Source organism: Polypterus senegalus, chromosome 10, assembly GCF_016835505.1.
Source record: "Polypterus senegalus isolate Bchr_013 chromosome 10, ASM1683550v1, whole genome shotgun sequence".
NCBI lineage: Eukaryota > Metazoa > Chordata > Cladistia > Polypteriformes > Polypteridae > Polypterus > Polypterus senegalus.
In genome coordinates, this window is record NC_053163.1 from 23,372,931 (window position 1) to 23,389,768 (window position 16,838).

A 16,838-nucleotide genomic window follows, 5' to 3' on the forward strand; every position below is an offset into this window, starting at 1 on the left:
GTGACAGCAGTCTGTCGCTGAAGCTGCTCCTCTGTCTGGAGATGATCCTGTTCAGTGGATGCAGTGGATTCTCCATGATTGACAGGAGCCTGTTCAGCGCCCGTCACTCTGCCATGGATGTCAAACTGTCCAGCTCCATGCCTACAATAGAGCCTGCCTTTCTTACCAGTTTGTCCAGGCGTGAGGCGTCCTTCTTCTTTATGCTGCCTCCCCAGCACACCAACGCGTAGAAGAGAGTGCTCGCCACAACCGTCTGATAGAACATCTGCAGCATCTTATTGCACAAATGCTATCATCTAAGCTTATGATGGACATCATTCTACCCAAATGAGATCGCATTTCTTTCACGTTTACACAACATGAAAAGCAAAATATGAGCACCACCTAATTTTCTACTCACCACAAGCAAGGAGTGCCTTCTCATCTTTATGCCCAGGTATACCATATTGATGTACAGTTTTACTGCAGATTTTCCACTTTCCATCATCATTTTCCAGAGTGTTTAGTTTCATCCCCATTCCACTATTTTTAAATATTTGTTCATAACAGAATCTGGTCTCTTCCAAATCCCATCTCGGAACTGCTGATCAGGTGTAATCTGACAATCCTGCACTTGCTAAACTTGTTTTCCCTTCCGTTGGAGGCTCCAGCAGACTGCCTGAAGCTCAGCGTTGCTCACACCTTTCAAGCTCAGTCGCTGTTCCAGCGTGAGCATGTGAAGCTGCAATAGGCCGTTTGGTAAGTCCATGTCATGTTTCTTCTCTCAGTCTTGTGTGGGAACGTCAGGTTGGCTACTGAAACTCCGCTGGCTGTGAGATTTTAAATGGGACAAATGAAGCGGTGGCTATAAAGGCAAATCACACAAATGATTTCAGGCAGTTTATTGGGAAATCTTACTCTTTATACAGAAAATGTAAATTTACCAAAATATTTTGAAATACATCATGAACAGAAATTTACAAACTATTTTGGACTTTAGAGGTCGAATGTTTCCCTAATGTTTAGTTATATTCTCATGTCTTTAAAGAGCTATGCATATCCATCCTTCAATCACACGTATAATAATTTTAACACGCTCGCCAGCCATGTTTCCTATTTGCTTTTAACGAACACAGATTTTTCACCACTACTTGACAAATGTGATAAGCGAGGCTTTAGATGTGTGAGTCATAATGGAATTAGAATTTCTGAAAAACTTTTAATATTGTATTCATAAGAATTACTCCTGAAGGCTTTGAATTCACTTCAGTTTTTTGGGGTCAACCCATCCTGATTCACTGGTATGAGGAAACCCCCACATATTATACATCGTTCAACTCATCTTGATGTCTAATTATACAAGACGTTGATCTTTTTGGGGTTCCACCCTATTTTTGACCCTGTACACCCCAAAAAAGTGAATTTTTAGGTCATTTTAGGATGACAAAAAGTAAACCAATATGTGTCTTCAGCCAATATGATCAGCAGGACCACATCAACTGACCCAAGGGGTTCACCCCCTAATGGGATGCGAGGGGTCTTTTTCACAAAACTTCAAAGAAATGGGGATCAGTAATAATAGGCATGTGGAGTGTCCTTTTATCCTTTTTTGAGATCAGCAATCAGAGATATGATCATATTTTTAATATTTGATTCTTTACCGGTGGCCCTCTAACAGACACTCCCAAAAGATTAAAAATGTAAACATAAGAATGAAGTGTATTAGTTTATACTATTTGGTGTTATAATTGATCTTTGATCCTTTACTAGGTATAAGGCCCTCTGTGGACTTCTGTCAGAGGGTGAAAAATGACAAATTTCTATTACAATCGAGAACATTTAGACTTAAAATGTGTAAATTAAATCGCACGTTTTAATGTTGCAAATATTTGATGCAACTTTCTTGTTTATTATCTACTTCTGCATCATGAAGTAAATCCCTACATTTCTTATGAATCAGGTTGGCTTAAGCTAATTCAGACTTTTTCTTGCTGTTAATTCATTTCACTTCACCTAATATAGGTCCAAAGCCTTGTGGTTGTGTTTCAATCCCATTCCTTGTCCTTATTAGTGTGGAGTTCATACATTTTCTCCATATTTGCATGTTGTTTTCTTAGGATATTCCCGTTTTCCTCCCACATTCCAAAAATGCATATATTAAATGGATTGGCACCTCTAAATTGGCCTTCCTTGAATGTGAGTGTGTGTGTCTGTGTGTGTCAGTGGGTCCTACAGTGAACCAGTGGCCCTTCCGGGGTTGTTTCCTGACACGGTAAGCTCTGGCCCACTGTGACCCTGAATTGCATTACCAGGTATGTTTGTCAGTAGGTAATGTGTGTCAAGACATCAGCTTACCCAAAATGTTTCTTTACACAGCAACTGAATGATATGGCACAAAAGCCGACAGCTATGGTGAGATCTCAGGTCTGAACATGACAGCCATACACACCCGTCTAGTGGTGTGTTATGCCTCTTTTGGTCTTTAGAGAACCATGAATTAATCTTTGTGGCTCTACAATATGCTGGATGCATTGTTCAGGAATGTTGTACCATTCAGCGCAGTTGCAGAAAAATTTGATAGTGTTTAAATCTTGGAACTTAGGAGACCACTAAAGCCATGAAAATTTGTAGTCATGTTTTTGACATGTGGCTTGATGAACTGTCATGCTGGAAGTGTCCATCCATGTATTGTAAAACTGTAGAAATGAACCTGATCATCAATAATGCTTGGATATGTTTTGCAATTTAGACATTCTTCATTGAGGTTTAGGTGTGCTAGCGTGTGTCAGGAGAACAGTCCCCAAACCATCACACTGACACCATCGGCCTGCACTCTTGACAATAAGCAAGATGGACTTATGGACCGGCTCATTTTGTTTGTGTCAAATTCTGATCTTTCCATCAAGACGATGCAAAACCTGGGTTTGTCTGAATGTTTTGCACTCCTTAACGGTTCCCATCCTGGGTATGACATTAATCTGCATCCAGCCCTGTAAGATGCAGGGAAAACTGGTGGGCTGGTGGCAGGATTGGGACTCCAGCCACCACAAAAAAAAACTCACACTATTCAGTGTGGTGCTGAGGTGTCACCCATTGCACAGCTGCATTTGGATCTCAATCTGGGTGGTTTGCCATGTGGTGGGTGCAGCAGTGTGTTGTAATAATAATCCACTGCATCCACTTAACAGTGTCATCTCCAGACAGAGGAGTAGCTTCAGTGACAGACTGAGGAGATCGTTCCTCCCCCACACTATGCGACTCTTCAATTCCACCCGGGGGAGTAAATGCGAACATTAATTTTATTTTAATTCTTTTCATTTTTATTACTATTTAATTTAATATTGTTTCTTTGTATCAGTATACTGCTGCTGGATTATGTGAATTTCCCCTTGGGATTAATAAAGTATCTATCTATCTATCTATCTATCTATCTATCTATCTATCTATCTATCTATCTATCTATCTATCTATCTATCTATCTATCTACCTATCTAATCACCGCATGCTCCCAACCTCTCTCTCTAGGGTTCAGTTTTGATGTTTTGGTGCCCAATGTAGACATGTTTCTTCCATTTTGGTATTTGCTGATATCCTCAACACTTAATATTAAATAACGAGAATGACACAATAACTCACTTTTATTTATACAATATAACAATTCTAGTGCTTGTCCTGTTCAACATACTCCCCATTTGCAATTACGCACCGATGCAGTCTTGGTTTCCACCGAATGAAGGTGAGGAGCAGATCAGTTTCTGTCAGCTGTTTCAAGACATCTGATGTTTTCTTCTTTACTGCATCCATCGACTCAAAACGTGTTCCTTTAAGCACCGATTTCAATTTAGGAGAAACTTTGCACGTACGAGACATGCAGTCTTCCCTGTAACCCTCAATAAGCATTTGAAAAGATTCAGTTGATGTTTTGTACAATTTTACTAAAAATTTCAAATTTATACGTGTCTCAACTTTGAAACTTAGCAGGATTCCAGCACACAAGATGAAACGCAACTGCATTAAACGGTGACTGACAATCCACTAAACGGCAGAGAGTGTTGTCGTTTGTGTTGCAGGTTTGGACAGGTTTAAACCGGATGGCAAGAGCTCATAATCAGTTCTCACTGCTTTATCTTATTTAAGAGACAGAAACACAGTCTCGTTTTTTTAATAGACAGACTTCATATAATCTTTAGTCATTATATTAGACAGGAAATCCAGTAAGTTTGGTGTTCTGAGCTGACATTCTCCGCCCCAGTGTTAAGTTCAGATGTGATTTGCCTGATTGTGATCTGTCTCTTTGCTTCCACAATTCCCGCCATTTTCCTATAAGCTGTTTTTCGTCCAGTAGCTTTTTGACTTTTGCACTGTTCTTCAGTAAACTCCTGAAACAGTTGTGCTTGAAAGCCTGTGACGACAGTCACTTCGAGAAATGCTAGGACTGAGACATCAACTGTTCAAAAGCCACCACAGTCACTTGTTTTGCACTAATATTTTGGAAGGAATGAATCAGGTGATGCGGTGAAGTTCTCTTCTCCGAACAACACTTTAATCACTCTTTTTTCATATTTGCAGTAAAGAGAGGTCCTGCCTACTGTACATCATGCAACCCTTGGAACCCAGTGTGAGAGAAGAATTTTTAAAATGTAAGACTGGTATTACCTTTTGGGTTTTTTTTTTAACCTTTGGCATAACATTATGTAGTGATATAATAAAATCATCTTTTTATAACAAGGTCATGGGGAACCAATAGGAATTAAACTGAAGCCGCCTCCAGATGGGATACCAGTCTATTTCAGTTTAGCATTTTGAATACAGTAGTTTTGAAAATGACATAATATAATATATAAAATAACAGTCTTGTATGTATGTTATCATCCAGCTCATGCTTAGTAACCACAAGGGGGCACCAGAGAGCCCCAGGCACAGTAATACAATCCATAATATAAGAATATAAATACAATAACGAGTTTTCATTCCACAAAGCACCTTCCAATGAACGCCTCTCCAACAGTTAGCCACAATCTGATATATAAAGCCGACTGTAACAATCTTGCAGTCTTGTATGTATGCTATCATCCAGTTGAGGCTCGGAATGTTTCTGGTGTGCTCCGTAAAAACCACCGACAGTTTGAACATGAAAAATCTGTAGTATTATTTGTTTATTATTTAATATTTGGTTTTGTTAACTGTATTTTCATCTTGTATCATTCTTATTGTTACAATGTTGTAGTGGTAATAGAATTAAATCAACCTAATAATAATATTAATTTAATTAATGTTTTTTTCGTTGTCAAAAATTCTGCATGTAAAAACGTATTACAATACTATACCACAAAACAAAAATTAATCTGTCAAATTGTGTTTTTTTAATTATATTTTTCTCAAACAATTAAAATAAAACAACTTTATTTTCCTCCCAGGCAACACTGGGTATTTCAGCTAGTATAATATAATATAATATAATATAATATAATATAATATAATATAATATAATATAATATAATATAATATAATAAGTGTCCAGGGTTCTCCACATATCTGAATCACATTTTTTCTGTGTAGGCTGGTTTTCCTCCCACATCCCATAGACACGCATGTTTGATTATCTGGTCTCTCTAAGTTTTTCACATTAATGGCTATGCGTGTACCCTTTGATGGAATGACACCCTGACCCAAGCTGGTCATATCCTGCACCAGGAAAGGCTTCAGTACCCACAACCCTTAGTTGTACGATGGAGTGCTTATAATGAACAGGCAAATGACTGAATACTCAACCTTCTGTGTAGTAAAACACTAAAGGCTTTGTGTCCAGTCCCTCAGAGCAATCTGATTGGTCAGTTTGGCTTTGGTGAAGCGACAAAAGCGGAAGTGCAAGATGCACAAGGAGAAGTAAAGGCACATGGTGGGAGAGCCATCTTCAAAGACTGAGAGTTGAAAATTGAACAGGAGGTGAGAAAGGTGCCTCAAAAATAATGTCAGAGTCTCGGAAACAGACTTTATGGGAATGGGCTCGATTGAGGGAGTGCAGATGTTCACATGGAGAAAAGGCGCTGAAGGTACACATAGATTGTAAATATTTTGTAATTATTCTATTATCTGTTCTCGACTTGGCTAGCATGGGCGGCACGGTGGCACAGTGGTAGCGCTGCTGCCTTGCAGTTAGGAGACCCGGGTTTGCTTCCCAAATCCTCCCTGCGTGGAGTTTGCATGTTCTCCCCGTGTCTGCGTCGGTTTCCTCCCACAGTCCAAAGACATGCAGGTTAGGTGGATTGGCGTTTCTAAATTGGCCCTAGTGTGTGCTTGGTGTTTGTGTGTGTCCTGCGGTGGGTTGGCACCCTGCCCAGGATTGGTTCCTGCCTTGTTACCCTGTGTTGACTGGGATTGGCTCCAGTAGACCCCCCGTGACCCTGTGTTTGGATTCAGCGGGTTAGAAAATGGATGGACTTGGCTGGCATAATATGAGAGTTGTATCTGGAATGGAGCACTGGCTCTCCTTGGGAATTTAATTTTTAGAGTAGTCATCTTAAAAGATCTCTTTGCCTCTGATAAATAAAGGAAAATAAAAATATGCACTTGGCTTGTTTTAATGGTGACAGTCTATAAGAACAACTGAAAATTCTTTACAGGTCAAGTAAAGGGAGTAGCATTAAACACTTTTGTCACATTTGAGGTTTACTATTCATTTAGACTTGGTTTGGAGAAGTGTCATTTTCTTACCATCTCGATTTTCTTTGTTTACGCAATGTCGCTGGGTTGTGTCACATATGTGGTGTCACAAAAGTAACCTTATATACACACAATGGCTTTACTACGTGTAAGAGCCACTCTTAAAAAGTTAAAGCTTTAAGTTAAACTCATATTAGTGTTTGCTTAAGTAGAACAGAATACAATTTTCTTTCATAGCTGTAGATTATGGTATAGACTTTTTACCCCTGTAAGTTAACATGAGATAGAACCTTCCTAACTACAGTAGATCTGTAATCCAGTGTGCTAATTAAGTCAGTGTGGGTTTTGTAATAAGCTCTTTGCTGGCATGGACTGAAAGACCCATTTGCAGTTTGTAAATGGATAGGCATACAGTTTTCTAACCGTTTAGGAATGGGTCAACTGTGTGAGCAAACTTAAAGAATGAAACAAGATATATAAGCCTTGAACGGGACTTTTCTTAAGCAAGAACTTTTCTTTTCTTTGCTATATCAATTTTTTCTCTATTATTGTGGGGACTATTTTACTTTGAACATTTACTAAAGCTTTTAAAAAAATTAAGATATTTGTCCGTGGAATCGTTTCAACACATCAAGCTATTGCCAGAATCCCATGAAACAAACTAAAGCTGCAGTACTTTGGTGATTTTGTGTTAGCACAGCTACAACTGTGCTTTATCCCTTGGCGGGGGACACACTATATTCTGATTCACTTTAAGGGTGTTAGCTTATTTTTCCAAGTTGGTCCTAGTGCTCGGATTATTTACTGGGTTCTGATGACTCCTGATTAACGTCTTCTCCATTGTTTTTTAGTTGTCAGTTTATTTTATGGTCTCCTAGTTTAGCTGTCCCTGAACGTGACTTTGTCTAAGAAATAACCTTCTGCTCTTTTTGTTACTCATAATAATCCTCAGGCACTTCGTGAGTCTCATAACAAAGGGTGTGTCATAAATCATCCATTGGCAGCTTAGGATTTCTCTGTTTTATAGTCTTTAATATCTTTTTATGAAAATACATGCTTTGAAAATTAAAATAACAGTAAGATGCTAAGAAAATAAGCATTACACCTCAGCAAAAACTTGTTTGAGAACGTTTAGTTTTATTGTTTGGAATGATTTCCACTTTAAAACAGAAAATCTGTAGAGCCAAACAACCAGATAGCAATACACTTTTTAAAATGATCATACGTTTATTTTTTCCAGATAGGAAGTCTATTGAGTGTTTCTTCTTCCACTTATATAAATTAAAAAGCCCATCCAGCCTCTTTCCACAAAGCGCCTGAAATTGTATTCTTGAAATTCTGCCCAGCCATTAAAAAATCTCATATACGTTTCTAGCAACATCTACAGAACAAAACAATCATTTAAAATAAAATGCCTGCCGCAAAATGGCTGTGTTTGCAGATGAGAGTAATGTTCTAAACATGAATCGGCACAACATAAAATCTACACAGTGACATGTCCCGAATTGACTTGCTGACAAGAAATTCCTGTCTCTTTCAGACAACTAACGGAAAAACAGGTTTGACTAAAAAAATAAATCCCATGGCCCTGAGGCCCAATTTCACTGAAACTCTGATTTGATTTTGAAAATATTCGAGAAAACCACAATGATGTTTTCATCTCCATCCATCCATCCATCCATCCATCAGTCCTCTTCCTCTTATCTGAGATCACGTTGCGAGGGCAGCAGCTTGAACAGAGATGCCCAGACTTCCCTCTCCCCGGCCTCTTCTTATAGCTCTTCCGAGGGAATCCCGAGGCATTCCCAGGCCAGCCGGGAGACATAGTCCCTCCAGCGTCTCCTGGGTCTTCCCCGGGCCTCCTCCCGGTTGGACGTGCCCGGAACACCTCACCAGGGAGGCGTCCAGGAGGCATCCTGATCAGATGCCCGAGCCACCTCATCTGACTCCTCTCGATGCGGAGGAGCAGCGGCTCTACTCTGAGCTCCTCCTAGATGACTGAGCTTCTCACCCTATCTTTAAGGGAAAGCCCAGACACCCTGCAGAGGAAAATCAGTTCAGCCGCTTGTATTCGCCATTTTGTTCTTTTGGTCACTACCCATAGCTCCTGACCATAGGTGAGGGTAGGAACGTAGATCGACTCGTAAATTGAGAGCTTTGCCTTACGGCTCAGCTCCTTTTTCACCACGACAGACCGATGTAGAGCCTGCATCACTGTGGACGCCGCACTGATCCGCCTGTCAATTTCCTGCTTTATTCTTCCCTCACTTGTGAACAAGACCCCGAGATACTTGAACTCCTTCACTTGGAGCAGGATCTTGCTCCCAATCCTGAGAGGGCACTGCACCCTTTTCCGGATGAGGACCATGCTCTCGGATTTGGAGGTGCTGATTCTAATCCCAGCCGCTTCACACTCAGCTGCGAACCGATTCAGAGAGAGATGAAGATCACGGCCTGATGAAGAAAACAGGACAACATCATCTGCAAATGTTTTCATCTCTATATACATAAAATATATGCATAAAATCTAATGTCTCTCTGTCTGTATGTCTGTCCGCTTTTCACGAGAGAGCTACTTGATGGATCAAGATTGTGTTTTTTTCTAGAATTTGCCTGAACTTTCCGATTGATTTTGCGACTTCTCTCTTCACACTAAGTATCATAGTTCACTTGCGGTATCAATTTATTTGCGCACATCTGAGAGAGTTCCGCGGGCCGAGATTTTCTCTCTTCACTCAAGCACCAGCCTTTGGGATGTATCTTACATCCGCTTAGCTAGTGGACAAGAGAACTACTTAACAGATGTAGATTGGGTTTTTTTCTAGAATTTACATAAACATTCTGGTTGATTTTGCGATGTCTTTAATCATGCTAAGAATAGTGCACTTGAAGAACGATATATTCTCGCTAATCCAAGACAGAGGCAGCGGGCCGAGGGAGAGGGAAACGTGACATCAGGAGTGGGCAGCCGGGTTGGGCCCTCCTTGCTGTCCTGTTGCATTAGGACATGGGTGGAGTCATGGGAGACGGCTAGTCTGTATAGAAAATCCAATGTCTGTCTGTCTGTCTGCTTTTCACGAGAGAACTACTTAATGCATTTAAATCTTTTTTTTTCTATAATTTGCTAGAATATTCCACTTTGATTTTGTGACTTCTCTCACCGTGCTAAGAATCATATTTTGTTTGCAAGAGCGTTATATTCGCACTAATCCAAGACAGAGGCTGCGGGCCGAGGGGAGAGGAAGCGTGACGTCAGGAGTGGGGAGCCGGGCAGGGCCTTCCTCACTCACACTTAGCTAACGATGCCTGTTTGTTTACTGATTTTTAAAGTTTGGCTTGTTTCACCTCTACGCGGGTAGAGCCACAGGGGATGGCTAGCAGTTAATAATCAGAAAGGAGCATCTTAGTTTACTGCCTGTATTTGTCAACCATCTCAGAGCAGAAAAACGGTCGTAACTGGCTCAGAATTTCTCCACAGGATGCAAATTTCGTTCTACTTTTAGGAGGTTCTACTTCACCAGGATTTAGAAAAACTTCAGCAGTCCTAATTCGGCCAGAAGATGGCATCTAGGCAGAGAGCAGATTGCACGTCCCAGTAAAGGCTGAATGTTTCATAAATGTTGGACAACAGCGAACTTGTTAAAAAAATACCGATCAGACAGAGATGGAATGATATTCGTAACAAATCTTGTACGTTATGTGATTGATCCATGTATGTGGAGTAGCCACGCGCTGAAAGCCAAAATGAAATGTTTTCGTAAAGTTATGTTTTTGGCCACCGCAAAAAAATGTAGCTTGGCATTAGCGATGAGTTGGGTATGTGTTTTGATTTGGGAAAATGGTTCAAGGAGTTCTTTGGAATAAGTGGGCAAAAATCAGAGAGAAGAGGTCCGATACTTCAATAAAATTTACTTATTCAATTATAACATATAAATACATATGAATAGTGTAATGCAGTAACAATAGATTATAGAAACAAATATATATATGCTTACAGTAATATATTTAAAGAGACAAACTTATACTTATAGTAACATACATCAAAAGAAACAAACTCATGCTTACAGTATATCAAAAGAAACAAAGCTATCATCCTAGACCAGTAGACTGAGGGAGCCCGCATGTCAGTCTCGTCAGAGGATCAACTCATGCCTGGTCCCAAACACCAAACAGGTGTGCACATTCCCCACGATTGAGCTTCCAAAGAAACTGAGGGCGGAACCTTCCCTTATATACTAATTAGGTGTCCTTGCCCAAAAGCGGTCTACGTGGAAGCAGTGCATGCAGAAGTGATCGGTTTCTCACACCCCCTCCTTCCACGGGAGACGGCGCTTTTTCCTTCTACTCGGCATAGAGACTAGTGCCTGATACCAGAAGACACAGTAATATGCTTACATGTGAAAAAAGCCTCTCGAAGTGAAAAACAACTCCTTACATAGCCTTGGCTGTATCTTTAGAACATTCCCAGCTGTTTCTCCCAAAACATTAGTAATGCAGCTGGGTTCCACGCTGAAGCGACCAACACCCATCTGCTCTCTTTATTTCACCTTTGCTTTTTACAGAGAAAAATCCTTCCATTACAGTATGTCACAGCCCACCAGTGTGGTGCTGAGGTGTCCCAATCCTGGTGGTTTGTTGTGTGGTGGGTGCGGCAACGCGCTATCAGCTCATGTGTGGTGTTATGGGTCCACAGCTCGTTGAGCAAAGGCCATTCATTTTAAATAATCACCGCACCCGAGGCGGCTTCGTGAGGGGGGCGTTGTAGCGAGCCGCGGGGCAGTCGTCGATGTGGCCGTTTCTCACCGTGTGCACAGGTGAGGAACTGCCCACATTCGTGATTGCTCCCGTGGCTAATGCTACAGCTGTGATGGCCCCTCACGTTTTAAAAAGAAGCGCGAGTCGGTTGTGGGGTGTAAAAAGGAGATGAGGAAAGAGGACGGAGGTTACAGGGAGCGAGGAAGCAGGCGGTGCGTGAGTGTGGTGAGCAGCTGCGAGGAAGCTGGGTGTTAGGCCGACACCCAGGCGTTTGAGTTGAGGTTGCTCCCGCTGAGTGACCAGGTAGCGGGAGTGCCTAGAGGAAAGCGACGAGCCGCAGAAGGCCGTGGAAAGGCAGCGGAAGTCGGGAGGCTTGGTGGTGGAGTCCCCAATGTGTGCGTCCTGGTCATTGGTGGACATCAAGTCTCGGGGACTGGGATGAGTGCCAGACCGAAGCCAGGGATCGGGAGGTCTCCAGTCTCGCGTGTGTTGTAGGAGGGCAGCTGCAGAGAGCGTCTTGCCTGCTGCTTGGCCCAAACGGGATAAGCAGGTGAGACGCTAACAAAGACGCATACAGAAAAGAAGCACCAGAGTTGTTGTCGTTTTAAGACTGCTTCCTGATCATTTTAACCTCTCGTTTTAAAGGATTGTTTTTTCTTATTGTTTTAACCTCCACGTTTTTTTTTTTTTATTGGATTATTTATTGAAACTGCACTATTTATGGAACACTGTTTTTGTTGACTGTTTTAATAAAAGCACTTTTGTACTTTCAACCATCCCCTTGCTCAGATGCTCAATTTGCCTCCATTGACTAGCTCACTCGGTAACATTATTGACGGTGTGGGGTTCAAGGGTTCCCAACATCAAAGGGAGTGTGGAGCCAGAACCCACATCGTCACAGCATGCTCTCCACCTCTCTTTAAGAATATAAGAAATGTGACAAACGAGAGGAGACCATTCAGTCCATCAAGCCCATTTGTTTAGCTAATAGTTAACCTCTCCCATAATCTCCTCCATATTCTTCATGAAGGTTGTCAAGATTTTTACTTCAACTCCATGTCTCGGTAGTTTGTTCCAGAGTCCCACAACTCTTTATGTAAAGAAGTGCTTCCTGGCTTCAGTCCCAAATGCACTTCTTCTTAATTCCCACTGATGTCCTTGAGTACGTGATTGACCCTTAACAACAACATTCAACAACAACATTTATTTCTATAGCACATTTTCATACAAATGATGTAGCTCCAAGTGTTTTACATGATGAAGAAAGTGAAAAAAGACCAAATAAATAAGAAAATAGAATAAGGGAACAGTAATTAAAATAGAATAAAAGTAAGGCCTGATGGCTAGGGAGGACAGAAAAAAAAAAACTCCAGACAGCTAGAGAAAAAAATTAAATCTGCAAGAGTCCCAGGACACGAGACCATCCAGCTCCCTCTAGGCATTCTACCTAACATCAATGATCTCAATCTGTTCTCATGGTATTCAGGGTTCACATGGAAGAACTTGATGATGATGGTCATGTGAACTTCTGGCATTCAAACCATCAATGTAGGAACATCATGGTGCTTTGATCAGGTGGTGGTGCTGCTGATCGGCAACACAGAAAACCAGAAAAAGAACAGAAGGGAAAGTAGGGGTTAGTATGCATTATGGAGCCACCAGGAATGGTAATGATAATTAAATGCATATATAGAGTATCAAGATTAAACTATAATGAAGCTGTGAGAAAGCCATGTTACAATAATGAGTTCTTAGCAGTTTTTTAAAGTGTTCCACCATATTAGCCTGGCGAATTTCTATCGGTCAACTATTCCAGATTTTAGGTGCGTAACAGCAGAAGGCCGCCTCACCACTTCTTTTAAGTTTAGCTCTCGGAATTCTAAGCAGACCCTCATTTGAAGATCTAAGGTTACAGTTTGGATTGTAAGGTGATTGACATTCTGACATATAAGATGGAGTGAGATTATTTAAGGCTTTTAAAACCATAAGCAGTATTTTAAAGTCAATTCTAAATGACACGGGTAACCAGTGTAGTGACATCAGAACTGGTGTGATGTGCTCGGATTTTCTTCTCTTAGTTGAGATTCTAGCAGCTCCATTCTGCACTTGTTGTGATCGACTGGTGTCTTTTTTTGTGTAGTGCTAAGAGGAGTGCGTTACAGTAATCTAGCTGACTGAAAACAAGAGCGTGAACTAATTTCTCAGCATCTTGCAATGTTATAAGAGGTCTAACTTTTGCTATATCTTTTAGGTGAAAAAATGCTGTCCTAGTGATCTGATTAATATGTGATTTAAAAAGAAATTCAGGTCAGAGTCAATAATTACCCCCTAAATTCTTTACCTCCATCTTGACTTTTAATCCTAATGCCTCAAGTTTATTTCTCATAACCTCATTATATCCATTTTTGCCAATCACTAAAATTAAGCCAAAATAATGTTGCTGGATCTACTTTATCTGTGACTTTGAGGGATTTTGAAGACCTGGATGAAGTCCCCACACAGTCTCCTCTGCTTGAGACCAAACAAGTTTAATTCTCTGAGTCTGTCACAGTAGTTCATGTTCTTAAGTCCTGGGACACTCTCCTCTGCATGGCTTCAAGTGCTGCTATGTCTTTCTTGTAACGTGTTGACCAGAACTGCACACGATACTCCAGATGTCCTGATCTTGTACGTCTCCTTGGGTAAGCCATTCTGGGTGACTGTGTTACTGTCCACATTTGTGTTACCTGCACGTTCATCTTGTGACTGACAAGCCTCTCAGTGACTCTCCTGTCTTGTTCTTTCTCCTCAGACTACTGTCCTCTAACGTTGGACCCCAACACAGCCAACAGGCGCCTTAGTCTCTCTGAAGGGAACAGGAAGGCCACACTAATGGCAGATGTCCAAATGTATACTGAACATGCTGAGCGATTCGATCACCGGCCACAAGTTCTGTGCAGAGAGGGTCTGTTGGGGTCTCGCTTTTACTGGGAAGTGGAGTGGAGTGGAGGAGGCGCCGAAATTGGAGTCGCATATAAAGGAATCAACAGGAAAGATTGGTCCAAAGAAGGTCGATTAGGATTTAATGACAAATCATGGATTGTGCTCTGCTCTGATACCAGTTCCTATGCCTGGCCAGACAAAATAAAATTATTGGCCCCGTCTGGTCCTAAAATCGGGGTATACCTTAACTGTCTCTTTGGCACTCTCTCGTTTTACAACATATCTGGCCCAATGACCCTCCTATATTGTTTCAAGAGCACATTCACTGAGCCTCTTTATCCTGGATTTCGGCTTCATTATAACTTTTCCGGGGACAGTGACTCCAGTGTGACAATATGCCAGCTAAGCCAATCTAACCATCTGTAACCTATAAACCTCTTCCGTTTTCTCAATGGCTGTTCAATAGCCCTCCTTTCAAGGTGTCTCATATGTGTGAGGCTGTCACAGAAAAGACTTCCTGGGTTCAAATTCCCATAGCACCCCCATAGTGTTTGTAAGTTGCAAAAATTGTAATGTGTAATTGTAATTGTAATTGTAATGTAAGGCATATTCTGCTGAACAACTCATCAGGTCCCATTGTGTCTTTTTTAAATTGGCCAGAAATATTTCATTTTCCACTAATCTATAAATATGAAATGCTAACATCTGTCGGTCTGTCATGCAATTACTTGCAGACTAATAGGGCTAGAGCCTTGATCTTGGTCTTAATCGAAACCTTATGGCTTAAAATATTTGGTAGCGGCATCCTCAGCATAATGACCTGTGGTTGTCACTTTATGACAAAGTGAATGAAAAAGTTAGTGATAGCCACCATAATGACTGAAAGAAAAAGAAGACCAGTGACATCTGCTGAACGTCAAGCACAACACAGAGGGTGATTAAGTGATGACAAATGACAAAGAATAAGAAAACAAGGCACTGAAGCACACAGACAAGCAGGAACTAATCCAGAATATATTTTAATATTTGGTGTACTCTATTAATCCCCGAAAAGAAACTGTCTTTTCACATGACCTTTGGAGGAATATAGCCTGATATGTTCAGGAAATTCTAAAAATTTTGAGAACCTGGTGGCCACTTTAGTGGTAGCCAGAAAAGTTTATTGTGATTAAAGTGTGGTGCCCGGGACAAGGTAAATATGTGTTCAGAATTCATAATCAAATGTAATTATTGTGTTTTTTGATCTTTGAACATGGGACTTTATTAAATGTAAATAAAATCTGGGAAAGTGGCATGTGGTTATGTCTTTACAACAAATTGATCGGAAAACCAAGTGATAACCACCATGCTGGCAGAAAGAAAAAGGAGAGCAGTGACATCTGCTGAGCGTCAAGCAAATCTTAAAAGGTGATTAAGTGATGAAGAACGAGAAAGAATTAGAAGACAAGGTGTTGAAACACAAAGACAAGCAAGAAGTAATCCTGAATATACAGCAACTGAGCCACGAGCAAACATGACGGCTCATAGGCATGCAAGGTCGAGTGTGGATCTGAGGCTAGGGATATGCACTGGCAATCGGAAGGTTGCTGATTCGAATCCCGTAAATGCCAAAAGGGTCTCTGCTCTGTTGGGCCCTTGAGCAAGGCCCTTAACCTGCAATTGCTGAGCACTTTGAGTAGTGAGAAAAGTACTATATAAATGCAAAGAATTATTACTATTATTAAGACATCATCCAGGGTACACAATACAAGACTGAGAAGGTGACAGAAATGTACAGTGACAATTAAAATCAAACTGACCAAACTGTCAGAAACTGATTCCATGAGGTTGGCATCCCCAAAAAGCATTCGTCAAAGAGTCGAAAATTCCCACCTTTCATATCCTTACATTGATGTTTCTTTGAAGACTACTACTTTGCAAAGTTACATCAAATAGGGAAAATTGAGAGTGGGCAGAAGGAAGCCTTAGTGAAAATGACAGAAAGTGGACGGTCTGGTTCCTTGCTGGGAGTTAAGGAGAGCAACGTATCATACAGTAGGAGAAGAGGGAGAGAGGAAGACAGCAATACACCGCATATCCTTAGGACGGATCAGAGAATAAAAGAGAAGGAATAGAAAATTTGGATTGTAAAGCGTGAAGTCCCAAGTCAGATGACACCAGTCCTTCTAATATAAAGTTTACAGCATGAAGTCAGTCCTTAGACAAAAAGCCATGTGAAACAACAGGAAGCAGGTGTAGACGGTAAATGGGTGGGGGTTGTGGTAACCCTGGGCCAACAGCTCTATCTGGTGCACATCTGTACTTGCATCAGATCACCTCACATTAGTCTGAGGTGGGGAGAATTTAGCGTTTTGAGTTTCGTAAGTGAAGCGATGGTGAGAGATTTAGCTACAGTATGAACCCCAAGTTGATCCTCACACCAGTACTGTACTTTATCTCCTTCAACACCTGTCATTCAACGGGGGTCCTTCTCCAGAGAAGAGCAACTAGGCTGATGGCTAGAGTGAAATTTCCTGTTC

The 16,838-nt window shown here is 41.1% G+C and overlaps 1 long non-coding RNA gene across 1 annotated transcript; it reads left to right on the plus strand.

The window, feature by feature from the left end:
* Window positions 1-663: 663 nt before the first annotated feature.
* On the plus strand, window positions 664-15,593 carry LOC120536948. The gene is made up of 3 exons (XR_005635233.1): window positions 664-738; window positions 4,549-4,619; window positions 14,189-15,593. It is a non-coding gene; the product is annotated as an uncharacterized LOC120536948 (long non-coding RNA).
* The last annotated feature ends 1,245 nt before the right edge of the window (window positions 15,594-16,838 follow it).